Below are 15,256 nucleotides of genomic sequence, written 5' to 3' on the forward strand. Positions count from 1 at the left end.
ATTACAGGCATGAGTCACCGCGCCCAGCCAACATTTTACACAAAAGTGGCTGGATGTGGTGGCTCATCCCTCTAATCCCAGCATGTATTGTTCAAGCTCCGTAGTTCACCACCAGCCTGGGCAATGTGGCAAATCCCTGTCTCTACAAAAAAAAAAAAAAGAAAGAAAGAAAAAAAATAGCCGGGGGTGGTGGCATGCACCTGTGGTCCCAGCAACTTAAGAGGGTGAGGTTGGAGGATCACTTGAGCTTGGGAGGCAGAGGTTGCAGTGAGCCAAGATTGAGCCACTGGACTCCAGCCTGCGTGACAGAGCAAGACAACCCTGTCTCAAATAAAATAAAATAAATTAAATAGTAAGTTAAACATACACAAAAGTAGAGGAGAGACAATATAAAGCCCTGCACATCCACCCCCTGCCATCAGTAATTACCAGCATTGGGGCTGCACCATCTTCCGCCACACGTGGCTTCAGAGCAATGCCCAAATCCAAGCATGACAGGAAGTCCCTAATCAAAACTGCCAAGAAAGGCTTGGAATTGAAACAACACCTGATAGAAGAGCTTCGGAAACGTGTGGACACTGATAAGTACCTTTCCATCTCTCTGTGGCCAACACGTGGAACAGCAAGCTGAAGGACATCCGGAATGCCTGGAAGCACAGCCGGATGTTCTTTGGCAAAAACAAGGTGATGATGGCGGCCTTGGGTCGGAGCCCATTGGGTGAGTGCAAAGACAACCTGCACCAGGTCAGCAAAACGTTGAGGGGTGAAGCGGATCTCCTGTTCACCAACCACAGGAAGGAGGAGGTGAATGAGTGGTTCACAGAATACACGGAAATGGACTACAGCTGAGCTGTAACAAAGCAGCTTTCACCGTGAGCCTGGACCCAGGGCCCCTGGAGCAGTTCCCCACCCCATGAAGCCACAGCTGAGGCAGCCGGGCCTGCCCACCACCTTTGAGAGAGGTGTGGCGAGCCTGCTGTCCGCCAATGAGGTGTGCAAGGAGGGCCACCTGCTGGCCCCGGAGCAGGCTGGTGTTCTGATGCTTTCTGGGTATGAGATGGCTGAATTTAAGGTGACCATCAAATACATGAGGGATGTACAGTCGGGAAAGGTCCAGCAGATGGGAGACGACCTGCCAGAAAGCGCGTCCAACTCAGCAGAAGAATCAGACTCAGACGATGATGACTGAAAGGGACTCAGGACTGAAGGTCTCCTGGAACATTCTGGATCTCACTGGACCACACAGGACTACTGCCACCCCTCTAGAGAGAGCAGCTTATTTGGCTTTTGACAGGGAGTGATGGGCACTGACTGTTCCTGTAAAGAATAAAGCTTTGCAGGATGTCAAATAAAATTTTTTAAAAAATTACCAACGTTGTTCAGTTTTGCTTCATATATTATTCCCCTCCCAGCTTTTGTCTATTGCTTTGCTAGAGTATTTAAAGGAAATCCCAGAAGACAACACATCATTTTATCCGTATTTGATTCTTTGTATTCCACCAACATAAGGACATTTTATTTATTTATTTATTTATTTATTTATTTATTTTGTTGAGACGGGGTCTCACTGTGACCCAGGCTGGAGTGCAATGGCCATCATGGCTCACTGCAGCCTCCTGAGTAGCTGGGACTACGGGCAGCACCACCATGCCTGGCTAGGTTTTAAAATTTTCTGTAGAGCTGAGGTCATGCTATGTTTGCCCAGGCTGGTCTCAAACTCCCGGGCTCACATGATTCTCCTGCCTCAGCCTCCCAAAGTGCTGGGATTACAGGCATGAGCCACCACACTCAGCCAATAAATTTTTAAAAAATTATCATTATCACGCCCAACAAAATTAACAGTACTCCCTTAATAACTAACCCCTTGTCAGTTTTTCAATTTCTCTTGTCTCAAAATGTCTTTTGCCAGGTGGCTTGTTCGAGTCAGGATTCAGACAAGGTCTTTGCGGTTGCTTCTGTTGTGTCTCCAAGTCCCTTTTGACCTGGACTCCCTCTTTGGTGACTTCCTGTCTGGTGCTGCAGTTCCTGCGTGCTGAGCACCTTTCCTTGCCCACTCAATCAGCGCCTGAGACAACACTCTGAAAACTGCACACACACATACAGAGTCTAGGGGTTGGGAGGTGACCACGTCTTCTTTCTGCCTTGAAGATTAGACACCTGTGTGCTGGAGCAACCAGGATGACCACAAAGCAAGACGCACAGGCACCCACACCAGGGCAGGTGATGGCGGCTCAATGCATGGATTCACAGCCGGGCTGCACCCCAGTGCTTGGGCCCGCGGCTCTCCAGGGGCGCCACTTTCTGCCCCTGCCCCGCCAACTCCCACCAAACAACCAAAGGAGCACAACCAAAACAGAACACGGCACTTCCAAAGAGCAGATCCTAATCCAGGGCAGCCTAGCCTTGCCTCCTGAGGTACAAGAGCAGGGATTCATGAGACCCCGATGATGTGGCGGCCAGCGATGGCCATCCTTTCTAGGACTCACGGGTCTGAGGCAGGAGAATAGGGTATGGAGGCAGAGAACCTAAGGCCGTTTCACGCTGACTTCCTAGAACTATATTGAAAGGAAAACTCTTAACTTTCCACGCCTAAGTAACAAAAGGACCAGAGGTTACTCTTTGCAAACCCCCCACCTTTTCTGTGGGGCCGAAGGGAAACTGGCTGTCCACAACCAATCAGACTGATTGCCGCCAGTCTTCCTTTGCATAGAAGTCCAACTTTGTAACTTTCACTTTAGCCTCTTAACGTTAGCTTTTTGCAACCAATCAGATGTTTGCGCAGGAGTGTGACCTTTGTAACTTCACTTCAGCCTCTGGTTGGCTGCTTTCCGCAACCAATCAGACCGATTATGGGCCACCACTTTATTTACATGAAGGGAGCACATGAGTGGCCAATGGGAAACCTCTAGCGGGTATTTGGACCGAGAGATTGTATAACCCACACTGTGGAGAGTACTTTCGTTTTCAATAAATCCCTGCTTTAGTTGCTTCCTTTTTTCCTTGCTTTGCAGCACGTTTTGTCCAATTCTTTGTTCAAAACGCCAACCTGGACAACTTGCAGTTAGGACCCTCTACCGGTAACACGACCCCTTCCCTTGTATGAGTTCATTTGATGTTCACCACCTACAAGGCCCCAGGGCTAATATGAGCTCTACTTTTCAGATGAGGAAACTGAGGCACAGAGCGGTAAAGTACCATAAGTCTGGTGGACAGACCCTTAAACTCAGGCCGCCCTGCGGCGGTGCCCTTTCTTTACGCCAGAGCGGGGGTGCTGGGACATATATGAGCACCCTGGGGAAGCCCCCAGGAGAAACAGGAAGGACTGGCTTTAGGAGGAGAGAGACGGCAGAGGGTAGGGGGGAGAGGCAAAAAGCCAGGGGCGCAGCGGCGGAGCTCTGGCGCTGGAGCCAAGGTATAGAGGCAGCGGGGCTGCGGCGGGGACCAGCCTCCCCAGCCGGGCCTCCTCCCCACCTGCGCTTCTGTGCATCGGAAGTGGGCTCGCTCCGTTGCTCCCTTCCGCCTCCAACCCCTGAAAAGCAAGACGAGGCTGAGCTCTGAGCACCGAACTGCCCCCAGAGCGCCCGGCCGCCCCCACAGCTCGCGCCAAGCGCGGACTCCCCAAGCCAGACGTTTCCTCCTGAGGTCCCCCCGCAGAGGGGTCGCCATTCCTGCTTTTGCCTGCGCCGCGAAAGCGGGCTGTTTTCGCCTCCGTCCGCCCCGCGTGGACTCGCCAGCAGCGCCGCCTCCCACCGCGACCGCAGCCTCGGCCCACCCGCCACAGCAGTTGTCTCGATCCGGATTTCTCCTAGGCCGGCGCTTCCTGGTGCTGCCTGGGAACCCCGCAGACGCGCGCCACAGGACCCCTGAAACACGGGCCGGCGGGGACCCCCAGTTCTGCACCCGCAGTCACGAGGCCCCGCCAGGGTGGCGACGGTTCGCTTCTGCCCGGGCCTCCCCTGTGGCTCCGAGCGCGGAGGGGAAGGTGCGGGCACCCCACTCCCTGGGGGGACTGGACTCCGCACACACGCGCCGGGCCTCGCGCCCCGAAAGGAGGCTCTGGGGCCGCCCCGCTCCTCTGGGCATTTTCTGGCACCGAAAGTGCGGAGCGAGCCCCCCAGCCGAGCACGGCTGACTAGGTTTCCCTGGCACAGGCTGCAGGCTGCTTGCCCGGCGCTGACTCCTTTCCCAGCGACTCCCGAGGGGCGGCTGTCCTCTTGCTCAGAGCTGGCGTCCCCAGCAGCGCGCCCAGGCCCTCCGTGTGGCCCGCTCATTCCCGCGGCCTGCCGGGCCGACTCCGCCGACGGCCCATGCAGACGGCCTCAGGCCCGGCGATCTGGTATTCACAGCGCAAAATGGCATTTGAATATTCATTGTGCGCATGCAGCATTTTCCAGAGAACACACAAAGATCTCTCACCACAATTATCTTGCTCCAGCTTTAAAATATTAGCTGTCACTTCTTTCACGGATCTTGTGAGAAAGTAAAGTCTTTTTTTCTTAAACTCTTTTTCCCTTGAACGCAATTACCGCCTCATTCATGGCTCTTTGTGGCCACCTAATCTTGGGATTATGCCAGTGACATGACCACAAAGCAGCATGACTGACGTACCTGACAGCTCTGGCTGGTGACACGGCGGCCACAGTGAGAGGCAGCCTTTGTGGAATGAGTTCCACTGCCGCCCGCCTCGCAGGGAAGCCGGGCAGGAAGGTGTAGCCGAGAGCCGCCAGGGGACCATCCCCACCCGCGGGGATGCTTGCTTTTAACTCGAGGGCCCTGCGCACTGAGGAGCAAGGATGCCGGGGCACACCCACCTGATTCCCCCATTGTTGCCCAACATAAAACGTCTGCACCCCCATTTGGTTTGTGACTATACAGTAAAGCAACCAGGTCTGGGGACTTGGGTCCCACGGTGGAGGCCCTAGTCAGCCTTCCCCAGGCCCTCCCCACGACCGCCCTAGCCCGGTACCAATGCAAGCCCTGTGCAGCCACGCCAAGTGCAGGCACAACACAACACGTGCTGGCAGCAGATCCACTCAATCGTGCATGCACCGGGCCCCATGAAGACCCCACACTTTTGATTCCAGCTTAGCACATGGGAACTTACCTGGGATCAGCCATTCACAGGGCTTCACTAGCTTCTGGTGTGTTGGGTTGGTTATATTCTCTGACTTTCGTTCTCTCCTCCACCTTCTCTTTTCAGACCCCAGAAATAATACATATTATTCAAAAATCAAACGTGATAGACATAACGTGAACAATAAACATCCTGCCATCCGCCTTCCCAAAGGCACCCTGCTTTCTCTGCCTGCAGATGTTCCCTTAAGTGTTCTTGGTGCACCTGCATCCAACATGAGTAATTTTCCTTACAGAAAAGGATCACACTATACATACTGTTTACACCTTTTTAATTTTATTCTCTTGGTCATCTTTGCATGATTAACATATTTTAGTAACTGATCTTTAATCAGTTTTAGGGGTAGCCTCAGGCTTAGGCTCTGGAAGGGAACTGGCCCATCACCCTCCTTAGCACCCAAGAAAACAATGGCCTTCTTCATGGTCTAAATAACTGGAAACATTTAAAACCAATTAGGTGGCTTAAGATTGCTATTAAACTAACAGAAAGAGGGAAAAACATTTGTCGTGCAATACTAACCAGCAGCCACACCACCGAAAGTATCCAAGCAAGAGCGGGTGCTGGACAGCAGCCCTGAGCTAAAACCTGAGAGATGACAGGGTGCTGGCAGCCCTCGCTCACTTTTGGCGCCTCCTCGGCCTCAGCGTCCACTCTGGCTGCGCTTGAGGAGCCCTTCAGCCCGCCGCTGCACTGTTGGAGCCCCTCTCTGGGCTGGCCGAGGCCGGAGCCGGCTCCCTCTGCTTGTGTGGAGGTGTGGAGGGAGACGCGTGGGCGATACTGGGGCTGCGTGCTGCGCTCGTGGGCCAGCGCGAGTTCCGGGTGGGCGTGGGCTTGGCGGCCCTGCACTCGGAGCGGCCGGCCTCGGGCAGTGAGGGGCTTAGCACCCAGGCCAGCAGCTGCAGAGGGTGCACCGGGTCCCCCAGCAGTGCTGGCCCGCCGGTGCTGCACTCGAATTCTCACGGGGCCTTAGCTGCCTCCTCGCAGGGCAGGACTCGGGACCTGCAGCCCCCCATGCCCGAGCCTCCCCCCTGCCGTGGGCTCCTGCGCAGCCGAGCCTCCCGGACGAGCGCCGCTCCCTGCACCGTGGCGCCCTATCCCATCAACCGCCCAAAGGCTGAGGAGTGCAGGGTGCAGGGCGCGGGACTGGCGGGCAGTTCCACCTGCGCCCTGCTGTGGGATCCACTAGGTGAAGCCAGCTGGGCTCCTGAGTCTAGGGGGGACTTGGAGAACCTTTATGTTTAGCTAAGGGATTGTAAATACACCAGTCAGCACTCTGTGTCTAGCTTAAAGTTTGTAAACACACCAATCAGCACCCTGTGTCTAGCTCAAGGTTTGTAAATGCACCAATCAGTGCTCTGTGGGGACTTGGAGAACTTTTGTGTCTAGCTCAGGGATTGTAAACACACCAATCAGCACCCTGTCAAAACGGACCAATCAGCTTTCTGTAAAACAGACCAATCAGCTCTCTGTAAAATGGACCAATCAGCAGGATGTGGGTGGGGCCAGATAAGGGAATAAAAGCAGGCTGCCCGAGCCAGTAGTGGCAGCCCACTGAGGTCCTCTTCCAGGGTGTGGGAGCTTTGTTCTTTTGCTCTTTGTAATAAATCTTGGCTGCTGCTCACTGTTTGGGTCCGCACTGCTTTTATGAGCTGTAACACTCACCGTGAAGGTCTGCAGCTTCACTCCTGAGCCAGCGAGACCACAAACCCACCAGAAGAAAAAAATTCCGAACACATCCGAACAAACCCCGGACACACTGCCTTTAAGAACTGTAACACTCACCACGGGAGTCCAGGGCTTCATTCTTGAAGTCAGTGAGACCAAGAGCCCACCAATTCCGGACACAAAACGACCACAGAAATCTGTCCAGGTCTTTTTCTCACAGAGGACCTCCAAGGTGACCAGCCCAGAAGGTAACTACATTGTTTTGCTTGCTCAGCTTCCGTTTTCTCACGGTGTACACCAAATTAGAACACACTTCGTGTGCAAAGCTGACATTCCTGTGTGAAGCTACCTGGCTATTCTGACAACTCACATGCTGTGCTGGTGAGAGAAAACTTCAGTTTTGTTTCTAATTGGAAATGAGTAACTGAAATTGTTCTCCCATATTTTCTTCTGGGACTCTTTGTTTTATTTCTACATGTGATTCACCTGGAAGATATTTTGGGCTAACCCATCTCTTTCTCACTGAAGTGTTGCCACTTACCATCTAAATTTCTGTGTGTATTTGGGTCTTTCTGGATTCCATTCTGTTTCACTGATCTTTTCATAAGCCAGTCTCACCCAGGCTGCTTTAATTACTGTTAGGACTGCATGTGGCTCCACGAGTTTCCACTGAGAGAAGACCTGGGATTCCAGCAGGCAGAGGCTGACATACAAGCTTAGTTGTTGCCATGTTTCTTCGTAATAGCTTCCCTCCTGAATTAAACCCAACCACAAAACATGGCAGAAATGGACCACCAGCAGAAGATGACACATGTGAATCCTGAGGACTGGTCCCTTCCAGAGAGAAAGCCTAGGACGAGGTGGAGGCTCCCACCATTTCTTCGAGGGAGCACACATTTCCTCACCTTGATGTCAGCACCAGGAGGCTGACAGTGACATCCTGTGTGGTGTGCCCGGGAGAACCAGATGCCATCACTCTCCCTCTGCAGCACATCCTGGCTGTCCTGTTGGCACCACCATGCCAACCTAAGAACCAGTTTTCTACTTGAATCAACACCTTGTAGCTATCATTATTGGAATGGCATTAAATGTAGAAATTGGTTTAGGGAGAATTGACAGCTTTAGTTATTGTTATCTTCTACTTTAACACAAAATATGCGTTCCTCATAAGCTTCACAGTCCCAAGGTAAAATCGGGCTAATGAGTAAAGGAGAGTTTGGGGCTGACTACTCAAAATTTATGCAACTTTGTAAATAACACCAAGAAGAATTGGGCCAAAGCGGTAGCTCATGCTTGTAATCCCAGCACTTTGGGAGGCCAAGGTGGAAGGATTCATTGAGCCCAGGAGTTTGAGACCAGCCTGGGCAACATATCAAGACCCCTTCTCTACAAAAAATACAAAAATCAGCCAGGTATGGTAGTGCAACCCTGTAGTCCCAGCTACTTGAGAGGCTGAGGAGGATGGATCACTTCAGCCCAGGAGTTCAAGGTCACAGTGAGCTATGATCGTGCTACTGCACTCCGGCCTGGGTCACAGAGTGAGATCCTGTCTCTCAAAAAAAAAAAAAAAAAAAAAAAAAAGGAAAAATTGCCATACCAACCCTCATAAAATTCTGGCACAGTTAAAAAGACATGTAAAATCTTAATATAGATATATGCTAAATGCAGGGTGTTTTTGTTTTTGTTTTGTTTTGTTTTTTAAGATGGAGTCTCACTCTGTCTCCCAGGCTGGAGTGCAGTGGCACGATGTTGGCTCACTGCAAGCTCCACCTCCCAGGTTCACGCCATTCTCCCACCTGAGCCTCCCAAGTAGCTGGGGACTATAGGCGCCCAGCACCACACCCGGCTAATTTTGTTTTTGCATTTTTAGTAGAGACGGCATTTCACCGTGCTAGCCAGGATGGTCTCAATCTCCTGACCTCGTGATCCACCCCCCTCGGCCTTCCAAAGTTCTGGGATTACAGGTGTGAGTCCGGCCAGCTAAATGTAGGATTTAAACAAAGGACAGACCACGCTCAGACCCAGTGACGGCAGGGATGGGCAGCTGGGCCACTATCCGTGTCTGGGAGAGTTCCTAACAAGCTACTGAAACAGCGTGGGAGGCTGGGCACCTGCAGAGCTCCTCCCTCCACTGGGGGAAATGCTGCCTGGACTGGTGCGGCCCCAGCCCCATCCCCACTCATGGGCGCTGTTCATGCTACGGAAGAAGGCCCCCGGTGCAGTCCGGTAAGTTACTCCTACTCAAGTCTCCGATGTGCTCCAGAGGAACCCGACAGTTTCCTTTGTATACACTTCACACATTTCTAAACTTATTTCTGCTGTTTTGTCTTGCGCTGTTTTCTGGTCGTTCATTATTTCCTTATGTATAGGAAGACTATTGATTTGTATATATCAATTAGGCACCGTCGCATTCCTAGGTACACATCTCTTACTGCTTATCATTTCCAGGAGGAATTCTCTTGGAATTCCCTATCAACAATGAAGTCAGCTGTGAATGACATGTTGGCCTCCCTCTTTCAGATCTTTCGCAGCTCATCTCTTCCCGTTCTCCAGGGCCAGGTGGCCATCAGAGGCCCCTCCTGCCATGCGGTATGCAGCTGTGGTGAACAGTCCTGGCCTGCTCCCGACTTCAGTTTTAAGCGTCTCTTCACTCACATGGTGTGCGTTTGGCTTGAAATATAAATGCACTGCTATGTTAAACTAGTGTCCACATCCTCTTGACATTTCCATTGCCTAAAGACACAGAGGCCTCCCTGGACAACGCATCCATTTTCTCACAAGGTCTGAGCCCCACCACACGCTGGTTCTGCTCTGGGCACCAAGGCTTTGGGGGTGACCACAGCCCTGGTCCCTACTTCACGGTACTTCTGGTTTAATCAGCAGAACAGACGCTCAACAGAGAATCGTCCAGCAGTTCCTCACTAGCGGGTGGGCCATCTTCCCTGAGGACCTGGCAGGCAGGAAGGAGACATCCTCCTGCTGGGGAAGGTGTCCTGGTAGAAGACAGGAGGTGATGGGGCCCAAGTTGGGAAGAAGCTGCCCCACTCCAGGGGTATGAGGGCGGATGTGACATGAGGAGCAAGTGAGGGGAAACGAGGCTGCAGAGACACAGGACGAGGGCGAGCAGGCTCCACCAGCAGAGCACATGGAGCTCTCTAGACACTTCCATAAAGACAGGGCCAGGGTGGCTGCTGAAGACCAACTTGCAAGACTGAAAATGTACACGTCGCACAGACAGAGGTGGCCTCTGCAAAACTGTGATATGGCAAGGCCTGGCCTCTGCACCCTCCCCAGATCTCCCAGCAGCCTTTCTGTCCACGTGGGACACATCCTGAGGACGCCCCTGGGAGTCTGCTCAGATGATGTGCGTTCCTTCCCTGCCCTGCCTCAGCGTCTCGTGCACGGCAAGGCATAAATGACCGCCTCTCCTCACACTGATTCGACAGAAGGGCGATTTCATGGGGCAACCAAAACGTAAGCAGAATCTGGCTGCACCCAGTGGGGATGGGGCTGGGGGAGTCCTTCCCCCTCTTAAGTCATACTGGGAAGAGGGCTGCCTGGCCTGGCTCTCCATGCCAACATGCTCACAAAACCTACCCGCCAGTGACATGTGCTCCTGTGCATCTTCTGAGTGGGTACAGGACACAGCAGGATGAGAACTGTCATGAACACACCAGGGAGGATTCTGGCTCCAACCGCGGCTTCACTTGCTCAACTCTACCTTCACTCAGTGCCACTCTCCAAAGCCCAAGGCCTTGGCTGTCAGCCTCCAGAGTCGGGTTCTCTTTTGAGGGGTGTTAGCATCCTCACTGCACCCCTCTCCCACCTTAACAAGCGAATCTCTTAAAGACCAGATGGGTCACGTTTACTTTCATTTCCATAATCTCCCTTACTGTTCCCCAAGTTCTGAATCCTTCTACTCCTTTACATTGGCATGTATTTAATTTACAGGATCTTTTACCAGTGCGCCTACGTTTACACCGAGGCATAAAATTAAAAATGTGGCCAGGCGCGATGGCTCACGCCTGTAATCCTAGCACGCTGGGCGGCTGAGGTGGGCGGATCATGAGGTCAGAATCCAGTCTGGCCAACATGGTGGAACCCTGTCTCTACTAAAAATACAAAAATTAGCTGGGCGTGGTGGTGGGTGCCTGTAATCCCAGCTACTCGGGAGGCTGAGGCAGGAGAATCACTTGAAACCAGAAGGCAGAGCTTGCAGTGAGCTGAGATCGCACCATTGCACTCCAGCCTGGGCAACAAAAGCAAAACTCTGTCTCAAAAAAAAAAAAAGATAGTGAAAGTGAAACAAAAGATGGGAGTGTGTGTTTTATTAAAGGTTAAAAGAGTTTTTAATCACAAAACATCAACAGTTGTTGGCTTGTCTCAATCTTTTATAAGCAACTATTTACCACCGAGGTGGCTGATTTCAAAGAGCTGGTTGTATCTGCAGTGATGTTTCTCTTTAATTAAACACCCACTGTGTTAGTTATCTGATGCTGTGGAACGAATTTACACAGGCGCCAAGGCTTCAAACAACAAGCATGGATTTTCCAGCATCTGGGATCGGGAATCCGGGCACAGCTTAGCTGGGTCCTCTGTTGTGGGCTCTCAGGCTGCAGGTGTGGTGTCACCTGAAACGGGGTCTCATCTGAGGCCCGACTGAGGAAGGACCTACTTCCAAGTGCCTTCACTTGGTGCCAGCAGGATCCACTTCCTTCTGGCCTGCTGGGCTGGGAGCCTCAGTTCGCAGCTAGCTGCCAGTCAATTCCAGCCTCACTTGATTCCTTGCCATGTGGCCCTCCCTGGGATGGCAGCTTGCTTTACTGAGGGTCTGGTAGCCAGGTAAGAGTTGGAATCTTTTGTGATGGGATCAGTCAGGTGAAATTTCCCTCAATGTGGAGGCCTTCTGTTGGCTGGCAACAAGGGGCTGGAGGGAAGGACTGCACAAGGCCACGTGGGGACCATGGTGGGCCCCCTTAGAAGCTGCCTAGGCATCCGCCTATTTCTTATTCTAATAATCCTATTTACAAAGGAACTATTTTTAGAATGGCATTGCTCTGAACATTTTTATAGTTATCTGTTCACTCTCCTATCCATGCTCAGGTAATACAGGAAATAGTGTAAAAACACAAAACAAGTCAACAAACTAATCCTTATTTAAAGAAAAATAAATTCGTATCAAACAATTTCCCCAAAAGTGGTCCTGTGGGATTTTTGGACCTAGAAGGAGGTGTGGAGCAAGGAGTCCTAAGTGTGTATGGCAGTGACACCAGACAGGTGAACCGACAAGAAGCTGGGCCTGTGTTTGTGGGGTTCGCAAAGTGGCATTTTGAAATTCAATAAAAGCCAACTAGCAAACCCAAAAACTTGCATAAAAGTTAAAGAGTGAGTAAAATTTATCAGATGCCAAGTGAATCTGCTCTGAGAGTTTAGGAAGCATCAATATGAAACCCATACATCCTAACCGAGTTGGGTAGCAAAAACGTGCAGTGGCCTGGAAATGCACCTTTAAGAGAACTGACAAGTGGGTTTTCATTAATGAAAAAGACATATTAAAAAATGATCTAATTCAGGAAAAGGCTGGGAAAATAATTTTTCTCTTTAGAGCAAGGCTTTCGTCAACCTTCTATAAAATAATCTATCATGTTAAGTATCAAAATTTTTAAAATACTGAATTGAAAAGGGGGAATGTTAGTTAAGAAAGAGAACAAGTTCACAGTTGTGAACTTGTGTAATTCTGCCCAGTGTAATTCTGCCCAGAAATCTGTCCCCCATAAAATCTATGTATTGCATATATAAAATCATCCCAACCTTTACTGAAAACTAAAAACAGATGCCCTCTTACACGGTCTTGTTTCTGGACTCATTAAATCAGTAATGATGCACACTCATCATCACTGAGCTTTACAGAACTTTAAGTTTTGCCTGCAGAATGTCTTACCTGCTTGACAAGAGAAGCATCCTCACTCTTGTGGACTCCAGTAATCTCAGCTGGCAGGACACATTGATTTACAATCTTAGGGCTGCTTTACAACCAAACACAAACTTTTAAAAGCAGCCATATACTAATATTACATTTTCTGTATGCTAAGAACAGTTTCTGCCATCTGTAACTGGGTACCTAAGTCAGAAAAAAACAAGGTTTGAATCCCAGCTCAAACTTTTTAACTGTGTGACTTTTGGTTAATTACTTAACCCCTCTGAGCCTTACTTTCTTTACGTAATACAAGTATCAACTCCATGGGCCATACCAGCCCCAGCCCCAGCCCCCTATAAATCCGTCTGTCTGTCCACAGATGCCACTGTGGACGGACCACCATAGGAGGAAGGGCTCTGTCCCTCCTCTCCACTCTCAGGTCCCTCCGTCATAAAAAGCCCAATCTCTATAAAGCTGTTGAGAATTAAGTACCACAGCAGACACAGAGCACTTAGGACACCGCTTGGCACATGGGAGGTACCAGTAAACATTTAGCTGTTACTACTAGGAAGTATGTCCTGGAGACGCATAAGAAACCGGTAAGAAATCTTGGGGCAAGAGTGGAGGCTCTCCTTAGACAGTGTTTACTGGGAGTGGGGAGAAACAGCTGGGCATCTGCAGCAGGGCGGTGAGCAGACAGCCTTCCAAAACAGGAGAGTGTGGCAAACGCACCGGAGCCACTGGGTGGTCAGTCACACTCCTGCAGGCCACGCGAGGCTGTCCGGGTGCTGGGGATGCGGGTGAGCAGGGCCAGCCAGGTGTCCTGTCATGCAGAGCTCACATTCCACGGGAGGGAGAGCAAACAAGCAGGAACACATGCGGCAGACATGAGGGCCATATCACAATGGACAGTGTGATGTGCGGAGGAGGAGTTTGCCTTGGATGGGGCAGGAGAGCCTCTCTAAGAAGCGGAGCTGGCCACGCCAAAGCCTGGGGAAGAACCTGAGACATGAGCACCGAGCTGGCTGGAAGAGCAGGGAGGCCACTCAGCTGGAGCTCAGGGAGGACGGCAGTGGCCGGGGTTGAGGACCTCTAGACCACAGGGAGGAATCTGGGCTTTATGCCACGTGCAAGCGACTATCCTCACATATGAGCAGTTACCTCTTTCAAAAGGTAACTCTGTCTTCTGTGGAGAGAAAGCTCTGGAGCTAAGAGCAAGCAGGTGGTCTGGTGAGGAGACGACTGCAGTGGCCTTAGAGATGACTGAGCTCAGGCTGCTGTGGCCACCGCTGAGACGGACGGATGAGGATTTGTTAGAGGCACAATTTAGAGGGAACAACATGAGGGCTTGAGAGTAAGGAAATGGGTTGGTAGAATGAGGAAAGCAAAGCGAAGCCCGTGAGGCAGGGAGGGAAATCAGAAGTTTGAGCCGCCTACATGATAATCAAATGGAAACATCTGGCTGGACCCAAGAGTCAGGAGCTCAGAAGAGAGGTGGAGACTCAATACATCAATGTGGGAAGGGATGGGAAAGAACAGAGACAGATTTCCGATAGAAGCCTTGCTAAAGCCAAGCTTCTGCTGCAACCTTGCCTGGCCACTGCTCTTTCATGTTGGCACTGTCTTGAAGGCAGCGTAGTCTGCATTTGCTTTAGGAGTGGCGACCGGTTGCACAAATCATTTGTTCATATCCACGTGCTCTTAAAATGCCAAGCATCATGTTTCCAAATCATGGAGGCACAGGACAAACTGCAGATCCCTAAAAGTCACTTTTAAAGAAGAGTCACCTTTGGCCAGGCATGGTGGCTCATGCCTGCAATCCCAGCACTTTGTGAGGCAAAGGCGGGCAGATCACCTGAGGTCAGGAGTTGAAGGCCAGCCTGGCCAACATGGCGAAATCCCGTCTCTACTAAAAACACAAAAATTAGCTGGCATAGCAGTGGGCGCCTGTAATCCCAGCTACTCGGGAGGCTGAGGCAGGAGAATCATTTGAATCCCAGGTGGAGGTCGTAGTGAGCCGAGATTGTGCCACTGCACTCCAGCCTGGGTGACAGAGCTAGACTCTGTCTCAAAATAAATAAATAAATAAGAGTCACCTTTACAGTTTTATGATTTAACCCTGTTTTTTGACCTTCTGAGTATAAACTGAAAGGCAAAGTAACAGTTGCACAGAATTGAAACTATTATGACTGCTAGAAACTGACCTTGGCAAACACTTAAAAGACCATGGCAAACAGTCTTAAAAAGCAATAGCATGGTTTTAAAATGTTTAAGGCTGACTGTTGAAAAATAAGCACAAATTCAAGCATGAGGTCATCTCATATTTGATGCACAAAATCTAGAACAGAAGTCAAGCAGTAACAGTAAAAGTACCACCTGTTTAACTTGTGAAAAAAATGTTTTTACAAATTTGATTTCTAAGCAAAAATTACTTGGCAAAAGTAAAGTGAAGTGGAAGAAGAAAAAAGGGATCTGTTTTTCTATCAAGCTCACAATCATTGCTCTTAAACCGTAATTAGTTTAAGTCCTCCGGCCAGCTT

The 15,256-nt window shown here is 50.7% G+C and overlaps 1 pseudogene; it reads left to right on the forward strand.

Moving 5' to 3' along the window:
• The first annotated feature begins 385 nt into the window (after window positions 1–385).
• Window positions 386–1,267, forward strand: LOC748257 (mRNA turnover protein 4 homolog; annotated as a pseudogene).
• Window positions 1,268–15,256: the final 13,989 nt, after the last annotated feature.

Source organism: Pan troglodytes, chromosome 17 (genome assembly GCF_028858775.2).
Source record: "Pan troglodytes isolate AG18354 chromosome 17, NHGRI_mPanTro3-v2.0_pri, whole genome shotgun sequence".
Classification (NCBI taxonomy): Eukaryota; Metazoa; Chordata; class Mammalia; order Primates; family Hominidae; genus Pan; species Pan troglodytes.